Source organism: Callospermophilus lateralis, chromosome 16, assembly GCF_048772815.1.
Source record: "Callospermophilus lateralis isolate mCalLat2 chromosome 16, mCalLat2.hap1, whole genome shotgun sequence".
In the NCBI taxonomy this organism is placed as follows: Eukaryota; Metazoa; Chordata; class Mammalia; order Rodentia; family Sciuridae; genus Callospermophilus; species Callospermophilus lateralis.
In genome coordinates this window covers 49,205,085-49,217,656 of record NC_135320.1, presented here as the reverse complement: position 1 = coordinate 49,217,656, position 12,572 = coordinate 49,205,085, and positions in this window count along the sequence as shown.

Here is a 12,572-nt window from a genome sequence, read left to right as displayed (position 1 = left end):
ATTCTATTTAGTTATACATGCCAATAGAATCCATTTTGACACATCATACATAAATGGAGGATAACTTCTCATTCTTCTGGTTGTACATAATGTAGGATTATGCCAGTTGTGTGGTCATATATGCACCTAGGGTCATAATGTTTGATTAATTCTATTATCCTTTCTACCTCCACATCCCCTCTTCTTCCTTCACCCCCCCCCCCCCCCGTCAAATCCAAAGTACCTCTATTCTTCCCAAACCATCCTGCACCTATTGTGAATTAGCATTTGTACATCAGAGAAAACATTTGGCCTTTGGTTCTTTGGGACTGGCTTATTTCATTTAGCATGATATTCTCCAGTACCATCCATTTACTGGCCAATGCTATCATTTATGGAAACTTCTTAAAGCCAATACAGTTATCTAACTCACTATAATAAAAATAACATTTGAGTGGGAAAAAATTGGGGTAAGAGAAAGAATGTCTTAATTCCTAGTATTGGAACTCTGTATTTTTACCATCAAGAAAGAGATAAGAGAAATGTTACACTGGGCCCCATAAGTATATGTACAATGACTATGTATCAATTACAAATAAAAGTATCAAAAGAGAGACAAGTTACACCAGAGGAATCCGAGACAGTAGGAGAACACAGGGCTGCCAGGACACCAAGGTGCACCTACACAAATCAATGGTAACTGGGACCCTTTTCAGTGCCTAAAGCAAGGCCAGGCACCTAGTTAGCACTCAATAAATATTAATTGTAAATACAACTGTGAGTCTGCAGTTAGAATAATGCGGTGCCAGTTTTCCCAGAAATGAACAAATTGGCTGGAGGAACAGAGCACGAGGGAAATGATTTCACCGGCTGCAGGAAAGGATTAGAAGAGCAAGAGTGAGCCCCATGCAGCTTGATCAGACGGTGATGAAGTGGCAGTGTGGCCACTGTTTACAAATATCAGGGGACAAATGCCAGAGCAGTGAGGGAACTGCTCAGTTAGCCATGTGGCAGTTCACTGTAATTGTTGATGACAAACACAGAGGTAATCGTTACAGTTCTGTTAATTTATTCATGCTGGATGCCACTAGCCAGGCATTAGAAATTACTTTGTGATTTCAGGCATCCTAAAGCAAAAACAGTGTCATGGTTGAGACCTTGGAGCCTCTTTCTGACCATTTAGGGTTTTCCTAAGCTCCTAGATTCCTGTATCTGCTCCATCTTTTCACAGTTCGGTTCACCTAGAGCTCTCCTCACTCTTTTTAGGTCTCCCACGGACTTTCTTGTGTTTACTACACTTTCCCTTCCTTTATCTTAAACTTTCTTCATCAGACCATATCTGCCTTCCTAATAAAATCCCATGGAAGCCCTTCTGTGAAGCTTTTCTGAAACCAAGAGCAAGAGACCTGCTCACCCCTGTTCTCTCTAAACCATGATGGAAGGGTCCTTCTTTTTTTCTCAAGCACATCAGTGCAACTGACCAAACCACTTCAGGGAATGAGTAATGACAGTGCAGATATTGAGGGCAGGGGAAAAGGAGTTCCTTTCCACATAAATGTCATGTGTCACGAGCTGAAGATGGCAAATCATGACCACAAAAACGCTTTATATGCTGGGGTCCAGAGAACACTAGCATATGTTTTCCTCAAAGCACAGTCATTTCCAAATCGTTTGGACATGATATGATCTCCTTAAGGAGTTCTTGCTTTCTATTTCTCTGTTCAGTTTTTATAACTGTTTAAATGATTCCTAACAGGTCATTGCAACATTGAGTCATGGGATTTCTGGACTTGGGAAGAAAAGAGGTTTTTCTTCTCTGTCTTTAAAAGCTAACCAAAGAGGTCTGAGACTGTACCTGGGTACAGTCACTAGCATGCATGAGGCTCTGGATTCAATCTGCAAAAAACAAACCACCAACAACAAAAAGACTAGCAAAACTACTGTTGCACCATCAGATGACTATAGAGATGTTCTCTATCTATAGTCTACATATGATTTCCAAAACCTAAAAGAAAGGATGTTGAGTGTTTTCATCATAAAGACGATTAACATTAAACTGAGATGAGTGGTGGGAGGGAAAGGGAGAGAGAAGGGAAATTGCATGGAAACGGAAGGAAACCCTCATGGTTATACGAAATCACATATAAGAGGTTGTGAGGGGAAAGGGTGGGGGAGGGAGAGAACTGAACAACAACAGATGAGGTAGAGAGGGAAGATGGGAGGGGAGGGGAGGGGGGATAGTAGGGGATAGGAAAGGCAGCAGAATACAACAGTCACTAATATGGCATTATGTAAACATTGTGAATGTGTAACTGATGTGATTCTGCAATTTGTATTTGGGGTAAAAAATGGAAGTTCATAACTCACTTGAATCAAATGTATGAAAGATGAAAAAAAATAAAATAAAAAAAGACTTGATGACTGATGAGATATATTTTATTTGATTTAAATATTATACAATTGCATATTTAAGTAGCACATGGTACCCTATTCATTGCACTGAATCTGGAACCAATATAACATGGCTGGGAATAAATACACCCCTGAATTTTGCTAAAACATAAAATAAGATAGTTTTCATAGGGAGGGAGAGTTTCACCATCAGATCCTTTCTTAGGAGACAGGATGGCTTGTCTTCCTTCTTGTGTGCAATAAATAAATAAATAAATAAGTCTTGATCCTTTATTCACTTGAAAATGAGGTCAATATTGTGTTTGAAAAAGACAAAGCCTTCCAGATTCCTGATTAAATTTGCTGCAAACTATTATTTTGGATGGCGTGAACTGCTATTTAAAACCTGTCTTCTGAAGGTGTGATAAAAGATAAGTCTGCAAAGAACCAACAGCAATTCCACTTATTACCACTGTGCATTTTGCTGACAAAGTCACAGTAAAGTTAAGGCAAGTGCAAACCACTCATTCTGATGGCAATACATTCATTTTGCTCTGTTAGCAAATACTTTGAAAAATGTTAGCAAAGTACTTTCTACTGTTTGCTATTCACTATGTTCTCCCTAAAACAGGTATAAGGTAATAACTGTTGCTGAGTTTTGTGAAATTGAATTGAATATAAGGAATTCACACACAAATACATAATACACATAATACAAATATACTATTGATGTCAGTTGTGATCTACTGCCTACTTTCAAAAATGTTCTTACAGTGTCATCTAAATTAATTTAACTTGGCCACCTATAGTCCTGAGTCAAAAATATTAATTTGACTTGAGTATCTATGTGCTTATAAATAATTTTGAGGTTGGTAATCCAAGACTGGAATAGCAATTACTAACAAAGAGATGCATCTTAGGCAATAACCAGTATATAAATAACTTCTCATTTCTCAAACCACACTCATTGGAACTCTGAACCAGAAGTCATTAAAAGGAACCCCATGAGAAAAAAAAATGTAGAAGCATTCAGTAACTGACATATGAATAATGTTATAAATTTATATCCCCTAAAGGATTTAAAAAGTCTAGAGTTGGAATAATCAGGTAGTTTTCTGTCCTCCAACATTCCCTCCCTCTTCTGAGCACTTTTACAGGCACATATTCATATAAGCTTCTGCCATATATTCTCACTCTCCTGTACCCCATTTATTATAACCAAGACCTCAGTTAGAAATAAATCTAATCAGTTCCTTCCCTGGTGTTTCACTTAAAAAGCACAGAGGTCAGCTCCTTATCATCCCTAACTGTACACACATAACAGACCAGTCTTCCCCAAATTAAACCTTTAAAAAGATGAGTCCTGAAACCATAAAATGGCAGCTCGGTTGTCAACTTAGACTGTTTGGGATTCCAGAAACAAAATACGTTGGGTCAAGTTATTTATAAGCCAAAAAAAAAAAAAAAAAATTGATTGCACATCATTCTGGAGACTGAAAAGTCCAGGATCAAAGTGCCAGCAGATTCATATCTGATGAGTGCTTACTCGATTGATAGATGGTGCCTTCTGCGTGTCATCACTTGGTAGACTGGACAAACACATTCTGTTCATTCTCCTTCCTAAGGGCACTGCTCCCATCCATGAAGGCAGATCCCTCATGACTTAATCATGTCTCCAAAGAACCCACTACCTAATGCTATCACTTTGGGGTTTAAGGTTCATCACGCAAGGGTTGGGGGTGTAGCTGAGGTACGGTACGTGTTTAGCAAGTGAGGACCGGGGTTTGATATACAACACACACACACACACACACACACAAATTGAACACTCAATTTTGGGAGGACAGAAATGTTCAGATCATAGCAATTTTCTTCAGAATAAAAGCTGAACACCAGATTCTTGATTCAAGGCTTCTTCTCCCTTCTTTCGCCTCTGGATCTCACTATTCTTCTCAACAAAACTTCTTGCCAAACATACTCATGATTTCTACAAATTAGTTTTTTTTTCCTATCTGTGCCTTTGTCCATGGGGTATCACCACTGGAATGCTCTCAATGATCCTCTGAAGGGAGGAAAGTCCCCATTGGCTCTACAACCCCACTTCACCCTCCTGTGCAGCACAGAGAAGTCCTCTCCTTTCTCTAAGCTCTTCAATTACATCTATGCTGCTGCTCTCAACATCCTGGGAAATTGGTCAGTTGGAGAGCTTAAGAGTGGCACAGGACAGAAATAGATTCAGTTTTCGAGTCTAATTGTATGAACTTGGACAAGGTACTTATTTTCTCTTTGCTCCAAATCAGCCTGGGAAATACCTAAGAATATGCTGTGAACTAAAAGTGAACTCATGGAGTTGGGTGTGGTAGCATATGCTGTATGCCTGTAATTCCAACAGCTCAGGAGGCTGAGGCAGGAGGATTGCAAGTTTAAAGCCAGTCTCAGCAAAAGTGAGGCTCTGAACAACTCAATGAGACACTGTTTCTGAATAAAATACAAAATAGGGCTGGGGATAAGGCTCAATGGTTAAGTGCCCCTGAGTTCAATCCCTGCTACCCCCAACTAACTAACTGACTAAATAAAAAAAAGGGGCTGTGGATGCAGCTCAATGGTAGGGCATCCCTGGGTTCAATCCCCAGTGCTACTATACGAAGGAAGGAAGGAAGGAAGGAAGGAAGGAAGGAAGGAAGGAAGGAAGGACTCATGCTTAACATTTAACATTCCATGTGTTTATACTTTTTTCTCTAACCACATTGTAAGCACTTTTGTCTTTCATCCTCCCATTACTCCTGGTATGGTGTCTTGGGAGCCCAGGACCAAATGCTCTAATGTCTCCATTGCCACCAACTCTGTAATTTCTATTTGCACCAATACAGGTAATGACAGATATCTCACCACTGCCACCTGACTAGCAAGAATTGGAAGATGTCTCAAATTTTAGGTAGGTTAAAATCCAAAAGAAGATTATGTCATTGAATAAATGAAATGATGCTATCCACATTTTATGAAATGAAGTCATAGGAGTAGAGGATAGAATGGAGGTATCAAAGGTTGGATGGTTGGGCTGGGTAGGAAAAGAGAGAAGCTGGTGAATGGCTATAATGTTTCACTTAGGAAGACTAAATCCATGTGTTCTACTGTAGAGTTAGGAAGAATAAATCCATGTGTTCTGTAGAGTTAGGAAGACTAAATCCATGTGTTCTACTGTAGAGTAGATAATAATGTATTCTCTATTTCAAACAGTTAAAAGAGAAGATTTTGAATGTTCTTTACACAAAGAAATATTTGAGGTGATTGGTATGCTAATTAGCCTGATTTTTTCATTCTAGGATGTATATGTGTATCGAAACATCACACTGTACTCCATACATATATATAATTTGTCAATTAGAAATGAAACAGAAAAAGAGATTCAAACAAGTTATATTCTCTTCATTATAATATTAATGAACAGAAAAACCTCATATTGTCCCAGGAACTAATTTTGAAGCTTTCTTCCTATATGGCATACTATTTCTTCCTATATGGCATACATTCTCTCTCCATGGTAAAAGTGCGTGAAATAAATAAAATCCACAGTGGCTTCAAGATAGGTTAAGCAGCAGTTTCCAAAGGGATCACTTTCTTTGAGTAATCTTACAGCCTAACTGTATTCTCCAGGGCTTAACATCAGGACCTCCAAGGTAAATGCCTCATTACCAAGTTGTATCCTTCTCTGGCATCAAAAACAGAAAACTAGCTTCTAAAAACTGTAGCCTCTGATGCACATCTTAATAGGGATGAAGTATTTGGAAAAGAATGGAGTGAGTCCACCCATCTCCCCAAGTAGCCCATTTATCATATAAGTAACCCTTTGTATTTACTGAAAAAAGAGCCACACTAACGAAAACAGTTGGAGATGGCTGGGTTGCTCACTTGATGTGTTCTCTAGATAGGGACCTGATGGAAATGCAAGTGAACCATTTACTAATTCTATGACCCCAGAGAAGTAATTCAACCTTTCTATACTGTTTCCTCATCTGTAAACAGAAAAAAATGCTATTGATTTCCTTATAGACTTGAGGGGATTCAATGAGATAATGCACAGATGGTACTTAGCAGAATGCCTGGCACATGGTAAGAACCCAATAATTGATAGCTGTTATAATTGTTACTGAATTTTTTTTTCATCTAACTATAAACACAGGAAAAAAGCATAATTCAGAAGGCATGGAAGAGGGTCTGCTATTTCTTCATTCTTGTCTGCTTCCCTGAAAATTCATTGAAAACGATAGCAGCCATATTCTGCAAAATGCAATCTAATTTGCATTTGCTAGGCTTTCAAATTCCTAATGCCCTTCTTTCTGCTTATAAAGTGTCTACTTCTGTGCAAGTCTGTAGATCCAGCCTTTGTCACAGATATTAGTGATAATGATTTTTGTTGTTACTCTTAGTAATCATTTTAATTTTGGAATCAACAAAAGCTAAACTATTAGCTTTTGGATCAAAATGCCAAATTGGTCCAGACTGATGGGTTTAGTATAAGCATGCAGACAGAATAGTCTTTTGGTAGTTCATGTTTGCCAGCTTATTTCCACTGAAGTAGTCACAATTGCAGGACCATTAAAAGAAGAGTCAGCCTACACCAGATAGTTTAGCATTTGTTGATTCCAAAATTAAAATGATTACTAAGAACAACAAAAAAAATCATCATCACTAATATCCCTGATAAAGGTTGGATGTACAGACTTGCACAGATGTATAAGCTTTTTTTTTTTTTTTTGACTTTATAAGCAAAAGAAAGGCATTAGGAATTTGAAGCTTATTTACTTATCTACTAAAAACAAAGAAAGGCTATGGAATGCTTTTATTTTGTCTTAACATGTTCTGTTTTCCTGTGACGGAAAAAGAGTATGAAAAGTAAAATAATGAACATATATTGGATTCTAAGTTCTCTGTTGCATTATTTCAGTTAACCCTCAAAATAAGCCTCTGAGGAAGGAATTATGGTTATTGTATTTTAACCTCAAATTTATTATATTTTGTTATTTGTTTTTATGGTATCGTTACACAGAAGGAACCATGGAGGCACAGGAGATTTTGCAAATTGCCTCGGATCACACAACTAGTCCATGCAAAGCCAGGACTTTAATCCAGGCCATCTGACAACAAAGCCTGGGGGTGTAACTGTTTTGTGTGTGTGCACACGCTGGGAACATTAAGGGTTATTCTAGCTCTAAAATAAGATTCTATGTTGCTAACTCATTTAAATGCTATTCTTTATTTGGGTTTTAAAATGTTTAGTGAAAAAACATGTTATAATTTGGGGGGAACAGCTGTATACTTCATTTCTCTTTTGTGGCATGGATAACTGAGAGCTCTTTATAAGTAAAATCAAGCTCTTTATTCTTTCCTTGGAAGAACTGAGTAAGTGGCTCTTTGCAAAGCAATGAAGTAAGAAATGTATTATCCCCCAATTGGGTGAAATGCATGCCATTAGAAGGAATAAGATCCATAATCTAACTCATTCTCTCTCCATGGTAAAATGTTCTTGTGCCTTAATTAAGGAAGAGAGAACATGAGAGTTCAATAAGAGTCAAAGTTTGTCCTGTTGTGAAGCATCTTAATGGATTTTCACACCTGATTTCCATCTGCAGATGTAATCAGTAAGAATGGACAGCCTCTGAGAGGAGAGCTCTTATGGAGTTCAAGGAAGCAACACTCCAGATATTTTAGTTATAGCTGAGGTTTAAAAGAGCAAATCGATTTTTCCATCATTTCTACATGGGATATTAATCAATATGATCAATATGACTACTTAAGAAACGTTATTTGGACACAAACACTGGAAAGAGGGGGAAGTGAATATTATATGTTAACTTCTAGGATTAAGAGAAGCAGAGTCACACACAATGTGATGTGTGGTCATTGTAATCATTACATGGTATTTTGAGTCAATTTGTGCATGGTGGTGATTAAAAATGATATAGAACTGATTTCCTAAAGAACACTTCCAAAAATGATGCACCAAACTTTCCATGATTGTTGGAAACCCATATTGTCAATGCACTTTTCTTCCCAAATTCTAAATAGTCACTGATAAATAAAAATCATTTTTTCATTTTGTTACTTCCAGTTCAAATAATTCATTAAAAATATTAATTGCTAAATCCTCTACCAAGGTGGACTATAATTGGCACAAATGTGGAGGAGACAGCATCTTTAATTTCATGGAATTTACAAAATACTGAGGTGATAACTTGGTGGGTGGAGCCAGGATTGAAAAAAAGTTTGTAGGCCATCCAAGTCCAATCTTAGTAAATACTATGTATGAGTATTTTCTGTATCCATTAAAAAGAATTCTCTCTTCACTTCTCTCTCCCTTAAGCTTCCTGAATCTTGTGAGTTTACCAATATCCTTTAATGAATTTTTTTCTACTTAAACTAACTCTGAGAGTTTTACTTAGATTTATTTATTTGTGTCAATGTTTTGAAGGTGTTCGCTGCCTGGCATGTGTTTTTAAACTTGTGGTATAGGAACTTCATAGGTTTTATGCTACAGAAATACATGGAAGCTCATCAGAGCAAGGGCAGGCCAGACTTCACCAAGACTTAAAATTTGTTATGCAAAAGCTCTATTTTTACTGTGACTGCTGTCTTTTGTTTGTTTGTTTTGTTTTCTTTTTCCCACCCCAGACCTTTTCTCTGATCTTTTAGAGGAACCAGCTTCCTCATAAAGAAGCATCATTTCTATTTTCCCATACTCTTGGCTTCTGTATAACTTTGAATTGTGTTTTAGTAGAAATGTGTCATGTCTTCATCACTGAGCATCTTCTGAATAGACGTCTTCTGAATAGATGTTTGGGAAGTTTCTCATATGATAAGACCTACCTGCTTACGTGGAAGCCAGAACTGGTCTCTATCTGAGAGGAAGCCTTTGCCAACAGAGCCACATAGAATCCATATTCTTAGGACAGTAGCAGAGCATGGAGGAGTGTAAGGAGAATAAAAAGGAGTCACAGAGATAACAGACAGAGGCAGAAGAAATGGCTGTCTGTCTAAGCAGCCATGTTTATTTATACCAATAGGTTAGATTAGATCATTAGTGCCATAACTACATTATTGTTATTCTATTAGTAAGGTTGCTTATTCCCCAGTTACATTCTACAGTTATAATTGCAATGTTAGGAGCTTTGAGCTGCTCTCAAGAAAGTCTATTTTCTGAAGTAACCTTTAGGGCAGGTTCAGGAGCATCAGGGCTTGGTGAAACATTGTAGTTATATGACAAGCAATTTCCTTTACTCCTAGGAGCTATGTGCCTGAGATCAAGGTTGAGGCTGATAAGACTCTAGCACAGAGCCTCCTCATGCAGGGCATTGCCACAGCAGCTACACATTACACATGCATTAGTTATCGTACTAGTTCTTAGGAGAGACTGCAGAACACTCTAAGCACAGGAAACAGGGTGCCTTTTACCTGCTGGGGCATTTGCTTATCAGAGGAATGCTTCCTTGTATATTTCCACAGACAGAATCCTTACAGAGGAAATGCAGAGCGTTCTGGAACTATGGTGGCAGATGTCTCCTAGAAAGTAATGAGACGAACATATGCAGTGCCCACTATGTGACCAGAATGAAACCATGGGTGAACCTCAGTGCACAAGTTGGGGATTGTTCCTATATGTGATTCAGAAGTCTTCTGAAGCTAATATCATTAAATAAACTCTTTTTCTACCTAAACTACTTAAGTAGATTATAGCAAGATCTTTGATGATTTACACATTTTAGCTTCAGAGCTATAATTTTAAACAGGTTTACAAATCAGAAATATCAAGTGCAATGAGTCATATCAATCAGTAGGCATACTTTGATGTGACAATCTGATTCTATGATTGTCAGGAAAGGGATAAGATGAGTGTGAGAACTGAGAGAGAATGTAGTTTGGAGCAGGACTTGCAATCAAACAGTTGAATCTGATTTTGAGCTTCATTACTGACTGATCTTAATCCAGTTATTTAGTCATCTGGATTTTCATCTCATGATCTGTAAATAAGGATTGCAAAACTGTGTTTTGCTTGGCATATGAAGAGTGTTCAGAAAACATGAGCTGTTCTTATGGTGTCACAAGTAGATATTCACTTGATATTTGTAATTTTTAGTGATAATTATGTATTGATTTATCATGCAGGAATGTTAATGGAGATAATATGATTAAGATTTTCATTTGTTCTTTATGTCATACTTTTTGGGTTAATCAGGATAGAACAACTGATGCCACAAACAACTCTAAAATCTCAGAGGCTTAACACATTTACAGTTTATTTAACACATAGGCAACAGTTCACTCACTGTTGGTCATTTCTCCTTTATGTATAGCACAAGGACCTGGGTCCTATTCCCTTCTCTAGGTTCTTGGAGTTTCATTTAGCCAATGGGTGGTTAAAAAGACAGGGAAAAAAAAGAATGGATGATTGTATGTAGGCAGTATCTAAAGGCTAGACCGGGAAGTGTCAGCCTTCACACCCCCACATTCTACTGAATTTCATAGAGCTGTACCTAAGTGTGAAGGCTTGAATGTGTTATATAACTTTGTTCCCAAGAAGAAATAGGATGCAATTGGTGAACAACTACCTGAGATTCACCATCCTATTTCACTGTTTCTGTGTTGGAAAATAGAGCAAAATTCTAAAATTGGTATCCAATATTATGCTTAGAATTTTGCCATTGAAATCTGTAATGAGATTCCTATTGTGTTTCATTTAAACAATAGGTGTTAATCTCAGCCCAAAGATATATATTAGTAGGGTGACTGGGTAATTCTCAGTTCTTGCTCATTCTGAGCAAATACAATAGAGTTGGTTGTTGCTATATACTGAAGTCAATTCTTGCTGTAAAATGAAAAGAAAGAGACCCACATCCTGCTTATTTGGATATGAATAACATTAAATGACAGAAAAAAAATATAAATCCTCACATTTAGAAGTTTACTTCACTGTTAGACTGGATCGTCTGATTAGCCTAATGCATATTGCTTTAAAAAAGAATCTACCTCTGCTTCTGGGTTAGACTTACTTTTTGGCTTTGTAAATTATATAGATGCAAGACCTATAAACAATTATGATTTTTACTTCTTTATTACTGTGAACCTAAATTTCAGCCTGTAAAATTTTATTCCAAGAAATTAAAAATATGATTGAAGAAAACAGTTAATGGGAAAGGAGTGCCATTGTATTGCTATTTAACATGGAAGGAATAATAAATGTGAATTATCGTGATATTGACAGAAATATTACCAGTATATTCTTTTAGTGCTAAACACAGACTATATATATTCTCTATTGAAAGTTAAAAATAAAACAAAGCAGTAATCTAAGATCCCATTAATGAGACCCTATTGATCACCTATTATTCTTATTCTTGGTTTTGAGTGTTAACACACTATAAATAATTTCCTTTCCCTTTCAGTTTTAAGAAACAAAAAGGGACTAGTTAAAAGATCACTGACAGGCATGAACATTGCCATGTAGGCACAACTAATGAATAATGGTACTTTTTTTTGCTGGATCTGTTCTGGACCCCATAATCCTTTCCTTATTCAATACCAAGCAGCATTCTCAATATATTGGAATTATCTTTCGTGATAAAACTCTTTAATGATCCTTATAGTAAGCTCTGATGGCCTCAAAAAAAAAAAAATAAACCATTAGAAAGAATGGGGAGGAACAACACTCAACTGGCAAGCTTCTTTGTTCAAACTGGGTGGACTTAAGCCTCTAGACCTCAATAAAATGTGGCCCCAGTATCCTTTGAATCATCATTGAAGGCAGACTTTGGTGGGTCTGAGAGAACTGAACTGGAGTTCAGAGGACTCCTTTGCACATGGAAGTTCTGGGCATTCTGCACATTCTGCACCAGATGTCTGATCCTAATGGTTCATGTCTCTCCAGAGGAATAAACAAAGCTGTTCAGACTTGTGGAGAATAATTGAAATTACACAGTAGACCAAGAAGAGGAGAAACCAGCAGCTTCACATTCTTGGGAGCAGGTGATCTTCTTTATAGTTCTCTCTCTCTTTCTCTCTCTCTCTCTCTCTCTCTCTCTCTCTCTCACACACACACACACACACACACACACACACACACACACACCCCAGCTAAGCCTTTCATGGTTGACAAAGTAGAAGCCACTTGGATTCATTGAACTGACCCTTATTTTTCTTGTCTAGACAAA